Consider the following 15363-nt stretch of genomic DNA (forward strand, 5'->3'; position numbering starts at 1 on the left):
CTTAACTTTTAAGTTTATATCTAAATCCTCAGGAAGTCAACAGCTATGCAGTTGGAGCTACGCCAGTAAGTAGCTGAAGACATGACCATCATAGTCTATTTCATATAAGCATGTTGTTATTAAGTTTGTAAGCAGAAATGGAGTTAGGCAACTACTTCTAATCTGTTAATGTTGTGAAAAACATATTAGCAAAATGTTTATATTGACTGGTGTAAAAGAATAATAAAATCAAAGAGAAACTACTTGTCATCATTTCAGCAAGAAACTGTGTATGATTTATCTCTATTTCAGCCTAATTTTATTAATAGCATGGCTCCAATGCTTTCAGTACACATAGAACTGGAGTAGCACAGAGGCAAATCAATTGAGCTCAGTTTCATTTTGGACAGCTCACTGAAGTATTTGCTGAATGCACAAGGCTAACCTTCTCCACCCCAACATATTGTATTAGCTGAGAAACAGGAGAGGAATTTTATTTATTTTTTTTAATTATAGTGCTTCCATCCTTTGTTCTGATTCTGATGAGCCATTGATCGAATCAAAGGAGGCAACATTTGGTTCTTCAGTTCTTGCACTGCTAGATAACAGTGTATAAGCAAAAAGATTATCCACCTAGATTCTGGAACCATTATTCTACCTGACTAGAACTTCAGGAATGGACTTACTAACTTCAGTGGGGCAAGGTATGAAGTAAAGTTACTAAGTAAAGTTGCTGAAAAAGTTACTAAGCTGGAGAAAATCTCTCAGAATGTCGTCTTTTATAGTCTCATTGTTTCTATTTGACAAATTAATGACAATAAACACTATCTATCTTATGCTCTAGTGTATTATGTTAATTAAAAATTCTTCAACAAATTTTCTTGAGGGTAATTATAAAAAAAAGCAAAATCTCCAGGCAACAGTCTATAAAATATTTGGTTCACGGTTGCTTCACTACATCAACACGTCTCCTTCCGTATCATTACTAAACTTCAGTAAAATAGAGATTTATTTATTTATATGGCATCTAGTAGCAATCTACAAGCAATAGCTGGAGCAGAAAAGGTTCTTCTCCAACCATGCCTACTATTGTGGAGTTGATTTATTTTTGGAGTAGAGCTCTGTTAGAAAAGATACGTTTTCTAACAAGCTATTTAAAATGCAGTGAACTATTAAAGAATAATCAGAAAATGAAAGAAAAATTGTTCTGTGTGCTTTCATAATTTATTAACCTGTTTGAGTAATGGTTAGCACTTACTTTTATACAAACATGAAGAATTACAGTCCCCAAAATTTCACTAGCATTGGTCTGTGCTATTAAATTGTGGAGTTCTCAGCACCAAAAAGACAGGAGGAGAGCTGTTAAGGTCAACAACCATGTACACATCAACATAAAGCTTATCAGGTTTTATTTATTATTACAGTCCTTCCACAATACATTATTAATACCAAGGGTGTATTAACTACCATGAATATCTAACTGATTAAAAAATTGTGTGTTAGTCCACAAGATATTGCTGAGGTCTAGTTCAATCTGAAATAAGATTAGATATTTATAGGAGAAACAAGAATGTCTGTTAAGATAAAAAGAAAACCCAAACCTCCAACAAAACCTAATACCCTGTCAGAAGCTAAATTCCAACTTAAAAGCAACATTCCTCTAGACATGCCATTGCGTTTTGTATCATTTCTACACGAACCTTGGAAGCAGGACTGCTACAAAGTGATGTGTTAAACTCTTTTCAGATACAAGATCTTCCTTACTGGCAGGAATAGGATGTCCACTTATAAAACAATTTCTTAGAAAACTACTAAAAGCTGGAATGAGATAAACCATCTTCAGACCTGAAAGTTCCTTAGCCTACCACCCTGCTAGGAGGCTGTCTGCACAGCATATCACCCCACAAAGATGGGAACCCTTTGGGTGGTACCTGAGAAGAAGTCCATCTGGCCACCCGCTCTGGAGCCTGGAAGTGCTACCGACCTTGACGCAGAGACAGCTGCAGCTTTTGGAAGGCTGGGCAACTGGCCAAGTGGATGGGTAGATGAGCTGGCAGGGAACCAGCAAGTATCTGGCAAAAATCTGAGAAGCTTGGGTTCCACAAGATTCCTTATTTAAAACATAAGAACGCTAGTTTCTATTCATACCAAAGTACCAAATAGTATATATTTTAGACATAAAGTAGCACATATTAATGTTAATGGAGATATATTGCTTATTTGATCTGAGCTAGAAGCTTCAGCTTCAGCAGGAAAATATACAGCCCTTCCATCACAAAACAGCATAATAATTAAGTAATTACATAACAACTACTTAGCTCTTGTAATAGCTAAACTCTAAAGGAGTTTAGCAGCCTTTCTGTGTAAAATATTATTTTGGGACTGAAGGTTGAATCCATGCTGATGCATCCAATTTTCCTCATGCACTTGTGCCAATGCTTTACACTCTGACCAGGTGGCTGGCAAGCCATGACCCAAGAACGTGTTGCTCTAAAGTCAGAAGTTCATTATAAGTAATGATGACAGAGTTGCCCCTGGTGAGTACCTACATCTCACTGCATTTGGTTTTCAATATTCTTCCTTCATCATCTCAGAACAAGGCAGGACCCATGCACCCACCTAAGTATTATTTAGCCTGAGGCCTATCACTTGGGATCAAATTAGCTTTATGCCATGTTACGTTCGTTCAGCTCTTAACTCTGCTAGAACCAGTTTCAGCTGTTACATACACTCTAACTTCTGCTTTTTTGCAGAAACATGAAGAATCTGTTAAGGAAGGTAGGAATCACTGTAGCAAAGAAGGATCCACATCAGGTATTCTGTCCTTTGACAACAAGAAAGTACCAGCATGTATGATGCCCTTTTGCAACCCAGAATTTCTGTTGTACTGGTACAAGACTTCAGAGAGAAAATATTTGGCAACAGACAGTGAAAAGCCTTGTCTCAAAGTTTCCATTTTATATATTTCACGATTTAACTTCTTTGGGCAAGGAAGAAGGTGAATGCCAAGTCTTCTTCTCTAACAGCCAGCAGGAACAACAGACTGTAGAGGTAGTCAGTACACATTTTAATGTACTGCTGTCTCATGCACTCCCTGGAGCATCAAGAGTAACTGTGCATTCCTTGTAAGGCTTCCACCATTGTGAATCTCATCTGTTTGGCTCCCTTCCTAAAAATATCTAGCAGCATCCAGCATACATGCTTATACTGTATTAGAATATAACAATAATTCTGTAAATGTGGAAAAGATCCACATTTTCTGAAGTCAATGACTGCAGCTAGCAAAAGCTGTATCATACATAAAGGACTGCACTGCAGGAACTGACCAGACCACCTTGTGTAAGTCATGGCCTTTTCTGCAGAGGATACCTTTATTTCATGCATTGGTATTAAGATGATCTTCTTTTCCACCTTATATGTCCTTGGTCACTGGCATTTTTCATGAGGCAAAGCAAACGCTGATTATCTATGGGCTGTAAGGGAAAAGAGATGCTAGTTATAACAGGGGTTTTGAGAGCGCTTGGTCAGCCTGAATCTTCATTGAAGGTTTAAGTACCTCCAGACGGTATTACGCCTGTCAAAGCAGCAGCAAATACAACATAAAATGTAGAGTAGGTCCAATTTTTAGTGTGTCAGTAGAATCAGCCTGCAGTTATTTATAACTGCCTTGGAAAGCTTAGCAGGCAGATACAGTTAATCCATTAAAGGATTTGCAGGTATTCCTAGCTTAACAAGTAAGCATAGTGGATTAAACCAGTAGCAGATTGTAGACAGTCAAAGACAACTTTTACATGCTAACATCAAAAAATAAAAGGAACAGTTTATGTACTTTTTCCTGACAACCACTCTCAATTGTCAGTTTGTGCCAGCATCCCATATTCTGATGAAATAAAAATGTTAATTAGAGCCATTAAACTCAATGTTTGATAATTAAATCATCAAATAGCAGTGAATTTCTGTTGTCTTGTTTTCCCATTATCCTAAGAATCCTTTGAAAAGCAGAACTACGTTGTGAAAATGCTGAAAACGCATCTACTTATGCAATAAATAAACAATGAAACTGAATTGGTAAAAAATCATTTTAAGACGACAAAAAAAGGATGAGTGATTTTTATAGGTCAGATTTTATATTGCTTGTATTCTTTGCTTTATAAAGAAATATTCATATTAAAAAAGTGTCAGGATTCACTGACATAGGCTCAACTGAGAGATCTGGGCCCTTCAACATATTGATAAATTATGAGGAAAAGTACACACACAATAAGACAAAGAAAAAAAATGAGATGACACAAAACTATTAGGCTGAGGGAGTCTAAAGCTGGCTATGAGAAGCTTCAGAGGATGGTTCAATACTGAATGGGTGATAAAATGCCAGAGGCTATTTGGTGTCAGTAAGTGTAATGCACATCAAGAGAGGAAGGGAAAATACACATGTATGTATGGGGTGTTAGTCAGTACCACCAGCAAAGAAATCCAAAACCATCTGGTGCTTAAAGAAGCAAACAGAAACTTAGGAATTATTTAAAAATTAACAGAAAACAAATGTGAAATGTCTGCCCTGCATACATTCAGACCACAGACACATTATGAATACTACATGCAGTTTTAGTCATTCCATTATCAAAAAGGGTATGGTAGAATTAGAAAAATATCTGAAGAAGGATACGATAGAGACATATTAAGTAATGAATTTTAATAACAAGATGAGCTGGGAACAGTTATTCACCAGTTTTCATAATATCAATATTGGAATATGTGCATTGTTTTTGGTAATAATAAGCTAAACTCATTTTCATTAGACTTTGTGAGGCCCAAACTGTACACGGATCAAAAAAATCATGACTTCATTAATTCAGCAGTTCTATTCAGTAGGTCAGCAGCAACTATTAAACAAAAGAGTCTCCTAGCCACTGAAGGCTAGAAGAGCGTGATGGAAAAATCATAGTAAGCATGACTGCCTCCATGCAGTTTTTCCATAAGTATCTACTTACTAAGACAGGATAGTAGGTTAGGTGGACTTTTTATCTGGCTGAATTCAGCAGTTCTCAAGTCCTCGTGACTAGAATGACTGAAATCATGATGTATGTTGTTTGGCATATTTTAACAGTAAATTTGTCGAGGACTCCCTTGTTCTATCACTGTTATTTAAAAAGAATCAAGATTAAACAAAATTGTTTCACTGACTGTACAACTGAAGAAGCCTAATTCCCTACACATTTTTAAGGTTATATACCCTGGCTACCAGAGAACACACTCCTTTCAGCCCTCAGCCCTGTTAACTGAAATATCTATATATAATAGTTGAAATATATGTACAAAGTTAAGAGCAGATTATTAGTCCACAGGGTTATAATTAGGACCCTGCTCTTCCCAGATTATTCAATAGTGGAATTTATTGTTGACTCTGCCACTTGAACAGAATTGAGAGACGTAGGAACATAGGACTAGAAGGGAACTCCTGAATCACTGCAAACAATCCACTCCTACGCTTGCAGTCGTAATACTTAATCCCTTTCAGAAACTGACCAAATCCCTACTCGATCAGACAGCAGTCTCAAAGCGTCTCTGCCCTAGCAGGTAATTCTTTTTCATTTTTAGACTCAACATATTCCTAGTCAGTCAGTGACTTTTGCTCTTCTACTAACACTGTCCCTTAGTTTAAACAGAGCTTTACCTCTCCAGTGGTATATTCAGAGAAAGAAGTCATATCTCCTGTTAATACTCATTTTGCCTGGCTGATCAAGTCAAGCTCTTTTACGTCACAACTATTTTACAACACACTATGCGATGTGAAGAGGTTCAAGCTGATTGGGACACCATGACCATCAGTGCTGCACACTGCTAACACACTATACTCACATGTCCCTGGTTCCAATAGCTGTATAGAAATGCTGGCACATTCCTTTCAAGCCGATGTGCCTTGTCACCAGGACAGCCAGTCTTCCTCAACTTGTATGTGATGCCAAACTAATGCGGCTGTACTAATTAACTTCTGGAAATAGTTTAGTGGTGGTTAGATCAATTATTTCTATACCATACTTCACTGTGCAGTGTAATTATGCTCCTAATCTCACACTGCACACTTCTAATTCCATGGATCACCATACTCTTTCTCCTTACTGGCTCTGTACTGACTTGCCTTTCTGGAATGCAGAACTTCCATGGAACAGACTCTAATTTTTTCATACATATCAAAGTCTGTGATAATCTTTGATGTGCAAACTGAAAAGATTTTCAGAGTTTGCACTGACAGCTTTGCTGGAATGCTTAGCCCTACGAGTCATCACAATGACTCTGAAGCTTAGTGACAACTCTATTATGAGAATGACATCACTTCTTATCATTTTAGAAGAAACATCTCATTGATATAGTAGTGTCAGAACTGGTATCATCATCACTGAGTTCCTAAGAGATGCCTGAGAAGGGAAGAAATGCATTTAAGAGAGTAGGAAATTAAGATTGACAGAACACTCGACAATGGTTCTGCACTTTTTTTTTTCCTAACAGCCTACCTTAATTTCTCACACATTCCAGCCTCTCCCCCATACAATCCAATGTGCTTAGCTAGCCTGGACATAATTTCTTCCCAGTTTCTCTGGCTCTGTTCCACACTGCAGATTTGTTACTGCAGGTCACCCTTACTAACAGACACTGCACAGAGAACACAGTTTCAGGAAGTCTACCACTTATCTGGCTGAATGCTTCACTGTCATATTAGTTAGCACTTCTTTTAAATTTAGGAAGGGCAGGGGTCTAGGAGCGGGAATGAGAACAATTGCTTGGACAGTGGACTCTATCCTGACACAAGCATGAAGGGAAGACCAGCACAAAGATGAACACAAATCTTAAAAAAGGATTTGAGGGCAGCAAAAGGCTTGAAAACACAGGGACATAGGAAGAGCTTTATCACAAAGCAAAGAAAACATGAGAAGCTCCAGGACCCTAATGGCCCAGAGTGACTTGGTGGATGAGAGGATGAGGGGTATTCATGTTTTATAGATGAATTAGAAATGGTGGGAGGAAAAGGGCTGTGAAAGACATAACGGATTAGGAGAAAGGACATCCTGAAAAATATTTAAAATGGAGATTGTTTAAAAACACACGTGGCCTCTGCGCAAATTTAAATTTAGTTATTGAATATAACCACATAACACTAATAGCTGTATATGCATATTTATTCTTAATAAAGCAAGGCAAAATGTTACCAAAGTTGAATACGCAGACTATACGTATTTAACACAGTATGAAACCACAAAATTTTTATTTTGAAGTAATTTATAATGGTTACAACTTGCAGCCTTTTACATGTATTTTAGAAATCTGTAACACACATCTGAAATCAGACTATGTAATTAGAGAGAGATCTGTATTTGCTTAGCAAAGGAAGCAGGGCAGTGGTACTTCCTCATTCCCTTTCTGTCTTCATGATGGATGTCCTGCTGGCCCTGTATCTGACTTCTGTGTTCCTCACATGTTGAAGCAAAGAATGAATAAGAGGAAACAGCCTGCAGCAGGTCTCAGTGCTTGACTATCTTTTCACGCTCACTTTGCATTGCTGCAATACATCTGGATTAAGAGATGTTTCACTTGATTTAGTTCGTGAAGAAAAGAATTGGCCCCACGATGTGCCTCACCACCACTGAATCCCTATATCTATGCAACAAGCCCTTAACGCTCCTGACTCGCATTTTGAATGTCTGTCCAAAGGCAAAACAAAGCAATCAGATATTTCAGATGCAATCTGAATGTAATGTGATGTGAACCAGACAAATTCTGCAACTGAAGTACCACTGTTAATCTTTCCAAAACCTGGAACCTTGCATTAATAAATATCAATACTCACTTCAAAGCCTTCAGAGTACCTAGCTGAAATACTTTTATGGTATTCCTACAGTCAAGGGTCAGCAAGTTTCCACCATAAATCATTATCTTAAAGACGGATGCTAAATTGGCAGTTTGCAAAGAATTTGGAGAAAAAAAAACTCAACCAAACCCAGCAACCGCCAGGGTGAAAAAGAATGCTGGACAATCAATAGACACTTTTTTGACAATGAAATCTGAATTTCTAATAAAATATGCCATGTTGAATAAAACAAGAATCTTCCTTTATTTGATACTTCTACTCACTCAGGTATTTTTGCTGTGAATGAGTTTCACAGCACAGTACTTCCCTGAATTAAGATTTGATCCTTTTTCTTTACACAGGCAAGATTCTTACCAAAGTAATGAGAAATTGTTTTTATTAGCCATGAAGTGCAAGATTTATTCTTTTATTGTAAATAAATTCATAAAATATTCTGGTTTGGGTTTTTTTATTTTATTTTTCTATAAAAGGCTGAATCATATACTTTTAAATGCAGATAAAATTGACATTATTTTAAAAGCTGGTGGTTAAAGATGGTTAAAGCTGTTAACCATCAGCTACTTCCATAGATCTGCTCCCATCATATAGGGATTAAGAATTAAACAGAGGCCCTTCACTTGAGTGTAGCTTCACTGAGCGAAGGACTGGGATAAGAGCCTGGGAGGGTGCTGTGAAAGGGCCAAGAGCAGAGCATCTGTTCCTGTGTAGATTTTTCCGTCCTCCCACACATTAAAGGGAGAGATGCATATGAAGTGTGTACAGTGTTTATTTTTAGCGACTCAGGCAAAGGGCCATCACATGGCCCTGTCCCATTACTCTGTTTAGCTCAAGGACAGCTACAAATGCCTGGTGCCGAGATCTGATTTTCTCCACTCATGACTTGATTTTTTTCCCCCATTACTTTTAAAATATTGCCTTATATGTTAAAAACATGTCTGGACAATACACCTTCTTGACACTCTGGGTGCAGTTCTGCTAATTGTTTTTGCTCATAATATCTTTTAATACAACGTAAGGATAGGTTTCTTCAGGACTTAAATAAAAGCTAAAAAACACCAAAACAACCAGGCCTCCTTCCACTCTAAAGAACATTTATAATTCTGTTTACTGAATATATTATTTCTTTAAGGTTTGCTTTCCAGTCAGAGCTCTTACTGCCAGTAATTCTCCTCTCATCACATTAATAACTTTTCTTTCCCCAAAAACATCCTAAGACACTGTGAGGCTATCCTAAGGTAATTATCTATATTGCCAGTTTTTATTTTCTATTTGGGCTACCTTCTTCTTTCAATTCACAGAGAGTAAAGTACAGGTTAGTCTTACATTCATGACTGAATTATACTAACCAAAGTCATCCATTTATGCAGTTCTGAGGATGAGGATGATTTTAACAGGCAGTTTTATTGAAAAGGACATCATCCTCACCACAGATATTACTCACAATGCATAGAAAGAGAAATATAGAAAAGAATATCTTCCTCCAACACGTGAAACAACATCTTAGTTAAAACAGCAATTTCTAACCCAGTAGTTTAAGGAAGAGTGTATGTGCATATGTGTGGGTGTGTATATAAATATATATATATTTCTGAACTCTGTAGACCTTCAATGACTAAACATTTAAAGGCAAAAATGGAGGGAATCACATCAGTTTGCGTAAGTAAATAAACTTATTCCAAAGTTTTTGCTTTTTAACAGACAGCAAACTGAAAATAGAGATGTCTTTTGTCAAGTAACAAAACCAGTAACAAAACAGGTAATCGCTCCTGTGCAGAGGCAGGATGAAAACGAGAGTAGGTCTCAGGATCATTATGCCACGGAGATGATGAAAACCTAAACCCGATATATTTAATACGATACTTACATAATCAGAATATTGTATTAAATTGTAGGATTGTAACTCTGTATTAAATCGTAAGAATTGTAGCTCTAGAACACTTACTTAGGTGGCAGCTAAAAATGCTTTGTGTCTTCAAAGGAGGGCTCAGAATTTTGGCACATTGGCCCCCTTTAAGGTTTCTATAAATAGTTTTGGAAATACCACCCAAGGACGGGGCCAGGGGGAAATGACCAATTAGAAATCAAGACCTGTAGATGACAGATTCTCAGACCATCCAACAGAGCAGTTAGGTGACAGTTTGGCAACCCCTGCTTAGAAGAGCGTGTTTACATAAATTATTGCAAGGTAGCCTGAATACAGGTTTACACATTTTTAGCTACTCTGCAGTAACTGTCTCTATAAACATTCTTATTTTGCAGTAAATGGAAGATATCTTACCTTATTGCTACTGAAGCCAGAGCAAATACAAATTTCTTCACAGACGCCTTGAGACAACATGCATGAAGTAGCTACCACACGACAGACACACATCCTTCCTTGCTTTATGGTAACCTACCCAAGTAGCCATGCCATCTGACAATCAAAAAGCCAGTATAAGGCAAACCAGCTACTTGAGAAGCAGTCACTCAGCTCCATGAGGTAAAGAACTGACTAAAGGAGCAGAATTGTAAACAATGCGCAAGGAAGTGCTTGCTGCTGACTGTCTCTACAGTAATCACAGAAATTATTCATTTGTATGTATTTTTTCCTGAATAAACAGTATTGCATTTTAAAAAAATTAAACTAAGACATTTCTCCCTCTGAAAAAATGATCCTGCTCAGACCAAAGGAACAATCATATTGTCTAGCCCTGAAAGAGCTGACTGTGCCTTGAGAGTGAGTATACCTGGTCTCCCAATGGAAAGCAAAGGCATGCAGCTCTTGGCTGATCAGATCCTGCATGGTTATCTTCTATAAATGCATAGCAACCACATATTTTTAATCATCAGCCGGACATGGAAGGCACATTTTCAATGCCATTGATTCAAAGAAAATTTAAGTGTGTACTTAAACATATGTTTGAGGTGCTTTGCTGCATCTGCTGCAGAATGGTAACAAATTTAGATTAAAGATATAAAACATGGCCTCTGTGAAATAAAACAGTTGTCGCCTCCTTTGCAGCAGGCCATAATACTCTGCTTCATAAAATTAGTTAGCCCTGCACGTTCTTAAAAATTTACAGTGCAGTATATGCAGAAAATAAATTTAGAAGTGGTACATTGCTGCACAGTCTGCAGAGCTTATATTACCACCCAGCAAAAAAATTACTGGATGAATAACAAGACTTATACTTGGTCAAATGAAAAATAGACACGTGATACACAAAACTGGTCATAGTCTAATATTTCTTATCGATTCATCCCATTAAGTCTCCTGAGACGTGTTTGTTATTCCTAAGTATTATCCATACAGTTTACATTAACAAATTTAAGCATACATATTGAAATATTAATTCTGTGTCAATGCTATCCATTTGCAATTTGTGCTATTGTTGACTATTCAGCTAAGTCATACAATATTTTTTCATTTCCTGACAGAATAACTTGAGCATTGTAAACAAGAAAATAATCAGTAATTCACTTTCAAGATTAAGTTTCAGATGACTACCCGTAAATACTACAAAAAAGGCACTTTCAAAAATCATTACCATCTTCATGACTGCCTTCTGAATATTAATTGCACGCAAAATCAGATCAACAAATAATGGCAAATAACACTTGTCTTTCTCTTTTTAAGGTTTACTGTTGTACTTTTAAATAAACTACAGCCGAAGGCAAGAAAACATCTTGTTGGAAATTCTGCTATTGTATTCTTCTTCTTCATTGCTGCCTTTCCAGAGAGGTTTTCTGCACAGTGAATTACTAGTATGTATGAGTGCTGTGACCTTTATGATTTTGGTTTCAGTAAAAAGGTCAACATTGCTAAGAAGCCAGTTTTGCCTTAAAGGCAAAATTTCTCTAACAACCCAAAATGGATCTTTTAAATGTAATTGAACTATAACAATTCATTTCCTTAGGCTTATGAAAAAAATGCCTTCTAAATTTGCAACCAATTTTATAGCATTTGGCCACTGACAATACAGGCAGACAGAGAAGCTGGTCCATTACTTTTTGAACTTCATACAATGCTAACTCAGACAGAAGTTTATGTGAAAAACAGCATAGCCAGCTCACAGCTGTGCAACTGACTCCCTCTCAGGGTCTGTGCTTTGGCATCACTCCAGGGCAGCTCACAGAGGGATGCGGATCACTCCTGTGTTAGGAAATGACGTTATTTTCCCAGTGAGATTTTGTCGTAGTTTGCCCTTACATACACATGTAGCTAAGCCATTGGCAATGCTTTTTCAAGTTAAAACTGTTGCTAACAATGAACAGCTGAAACAATGTTATTTCTCATCATAGTTGATGGACCTGATTCATTATTATCATCGTACGCCTTGTATAGGTCATACCTACCTCTGCAAATGTAAAGTGGCTGGGTATAAGATACTATCAAATCAAAATGGTAGTTTTAAGTAAGAAAATATACTTTAAACTTACAACTTTAAAACTTACAGTTTGATAGTCAGGGAAGACCTTATATTTAATGTGCCTGGATAAATTGCTACAAGTTGGGTGAGGCAGGAGAAAATGAGGCTTTTATGTTTGCTGGGCGTCATTAACATGAGTTCCTGATCACAGTTACCTTTTGGAAGAAGCTGCATGGAATGGTTGTTCCCATACATTCACAAGATCGTTTTGCCAGACAGAAACTTATTTTACAGGGGAGAAAAAGAAATAAGGTCTTATTGATTGATTTTTTCCCCCTTTTCTATGGTTGCTTCATCTTCATTACAGGCTTTTCCTAAATTTCCTCTTCCTATCATGCTACACAGCTAACTCCATGAATAATTCAATGGAGATACTGTAACAGCATACTGCACAGCTGCTGAAGACTTGATTCTATCGAGATTTTTGTCTCCCTCTTGATTTTTTTTTTAACCTAAGCTGAGAGTATGATGACCAAGCATTTCCATTTTCACCTTCTCCTCCGCAGCTCCTGAGAGAAATAAAATGGAGAGGAGGCAGAGTAGGAAGAAGGGATTACTTCTGGTTAAGGTAGCAAATATACCACACAACCACCATCAGAACTGTCAGGTGTGACAATCTGGTAAGTGAATCCTCAGCAGATTTTGATTGTACACATCTCTCTCAAAGGCACACAGCAAAATCTTCCATTACAAGGGGACGAAACAGTGAAAGCCACCTTAAAAAGACTCCAGATTGAATGGATGTCAGGGGAGGGAGGAGGGGAGAAAGAAGAGGTGGTCTGTCTCTCCCACTGTGAATAATCGCTGGTAGATATACAATCAACAGATATTTTTTTTCCCAGTTAGCAACATTAGCCTCCATAAAAGCAGACAAGCAGGAAAACTGCTCAACATCATGTTCCCTACTCAGCACAAAGCAATATGCTCTTACTATCATTTGCCCATCTAGCCTTTTATTTTCTCCTATTTTCATATATTTAAATACTACTTCCTGTCATACATTCTGGTTTCAAAAAAGTCCTAGGGAATATAATTTACATACCTCAATTTAATATCGTTCATATGCAAAGAATACGATATGGAACATCATTTAAAATAACGAGCAGCATGAAGTAGCTTAAAACTCTCATTATTTTCAGTGCCTTTGTGAGAGAGGTGTTAAAAGCTAATTCATTGAATTTTAGAGATTTTCCACTTTTAGTAAAGCTTCATAAAAATCTCAAGACCACACACCCCAGAAAAATAGCAATCTATTTGTCAAATTGTGTTAAAACCAATGTTATCCCTTTTGATCGAAGTAGGTAGCTAAAGTTGGGACTCTTGGAAGTTGTTTCTGTTAGGAAATGTATTATAGAATCTGTTGGGGGGTTTTGTTTGGTTTTTTTTCCTTTCTCTTAGAACTGCAACTTGACCTGCAGCTGAGCTAACTGCTTGCTGTCACTGAAAGGGCATTCCCATCCCACTGTTTCCCAAATGCAAACTCCTTCCTCCTTCTGCTCTTCCTTCTTTCCTTACTCTCTGGTCAGTTCTGTTCCCCACCCTTTGCTCTGGCTCTGCCACTCCTCAAACCCTTTCCCCAAGCTGATTGTACTCACTGAAATGGAAGAGTTCTTCCGCCATTCTAGTAATCCATTTTCTGCTATTCTATCAGTTGACCCAACAGTGATGAAAACCAGAGATAACAGAAGAAGAGAATTCATAGCAGGCCAAATGGAGAGAGGGGAAGAGACAGGAGCAGAAACACCCTCTTTCAACTGTAGGAAGCTAATTTGCTCTGCTGTCTTGGGAAAACTTATGGTCACGCAGCAAGTGTGTTCTTTTGGTGGCTTTTCAGCAGCATTCCTGTATTTAGTGGTCACTGTTTACTGGACAACGCATCTCTGCCAAAACTTTGCCAGTTTTCTGCATTCCATCCACAACAAAATACTTCTGACCAATAACTGTACATCTGTTATGTCAAGTACCTGTAAATCAGTATATGGCTACCGTTATTTCAGCCGTTTTACACCTAAAGGACCTTGCTGAAATTTACTTTCATGAATGGTGATGTACAAGTCCCAGTCCCTGATCTCTACTAAAACAACATATGAAAGGAATGTCCAAAGTTTGGGTTGCAAAGCAACAGAAAGGTGTTGAGAAAAACGCATGGATTAGAAACATTGATAATTTTTTTTCCTATTTTAAAATACTACTTTAAAAGCGGTCTTTTTCTGGGAAAAATAAAAATGAAACGCAGCAGCAAGAAGAAAACTTAAGTACAAACTGCTGGCATACATAAGTTGCTAATGCTGCCACTACCTTTCTGTATACCCAGAGGCTCTGGGAACGTGCATCCTTTGTTTGAAAGACAGGCACACAAGGAAACATCTTGTGTTAAGTTTCTCCTGAATCAAATGGACAAAACTTATCAACTGAATTTTTATGGAATTTAAAGCTGTTCATGTGTTACCCTAGCACACATGTTACCACTGTAAATTGAGGGAAGAGTTGACATGCTTGCTTGCTTCTTCTACGACTTCTACTAGCAAAAGTCGAGTTGTGAAAATGATGGTGATTTGACCCGGTTTTTCCCAACTCTAAAGCTATAGTTATGAGAGAACAATTAGTGGACAGGCCTCTTGGAGAAGATAAGACCACCAAGTCCCCCCAAAAAGGCACGTCTCACCCCTAGCCACACTTACTTTTCTTGGATGCAAGGTGCTTCCTTCAGGGCTGGAGCTGCCTCGGGAGCAATCACCACTGGGCACAGAGCAGCAAGCTCCCTGCCCCGCAGAGGTAACCGGCACACAGGCAGACGACAGGCCGCTTCACCCCCCTTCACCGCGGTGGCCCTGCCTGCTGGGCTAGGACCGCACTGGAGACAGTCCAAAGGAAAGACACTCGCTCCCCGACTCGCGGCCTCCCTCTCCCCTCCCGGGGCGGCTGATGAAGACCTGGGAAAAGGGGGGGAGCCTCGGCACCCCCAGACCGTCGCTGGGTGAGGGGGGACACCCGGCGCGACGCCCTCAGGAGGAGCAGCTGAGGGGGCAGCGCTCGCGCAGGGGACCCCCGCGGCCGCCTCCGCGCGCCTCCCCCCCCGGGCCCCGCCCCCCGACCTCCCAACATCCGGGT

General features: G+C 38.5%; 1 long non-coding RNA gene across 1 annotated transcript; it reads right to left on the minus strand.

The window, feature by feature from the left end:
- Positions 1–1371: 1371 nt before the first annotated feature.
- LOC135312050 (uncharacterized) lies at positions 1372–15357 on the minus strand. Its single transcript, XR_010371688.1, has 2 exons — positions 14934–15357; positions 1372–3452 (listed from the first exon to the last, which is right to left on the minus strand). It is a non-coding gene; the product is annotated as an uncharacterized LOC135312050 (long non-coding RNA).
- Positions 15358–15363: the final 6 nt, after the last annotated feature.

The sequence above is a fragment of the Phalacrocorax carbo genome, chromosome 2 (assembly GCF_963921805.1).
Source record: "Phalacrocorax carbo chromosome 2, bPhaCar2.1, whole genome shotgun sequence".
NCBI lineage: Eukaryota > Metazoa > Chordata > Aves > Suliformes > Phalacrocoracidae > Phalacrocorax > Phalacrocorax carbo.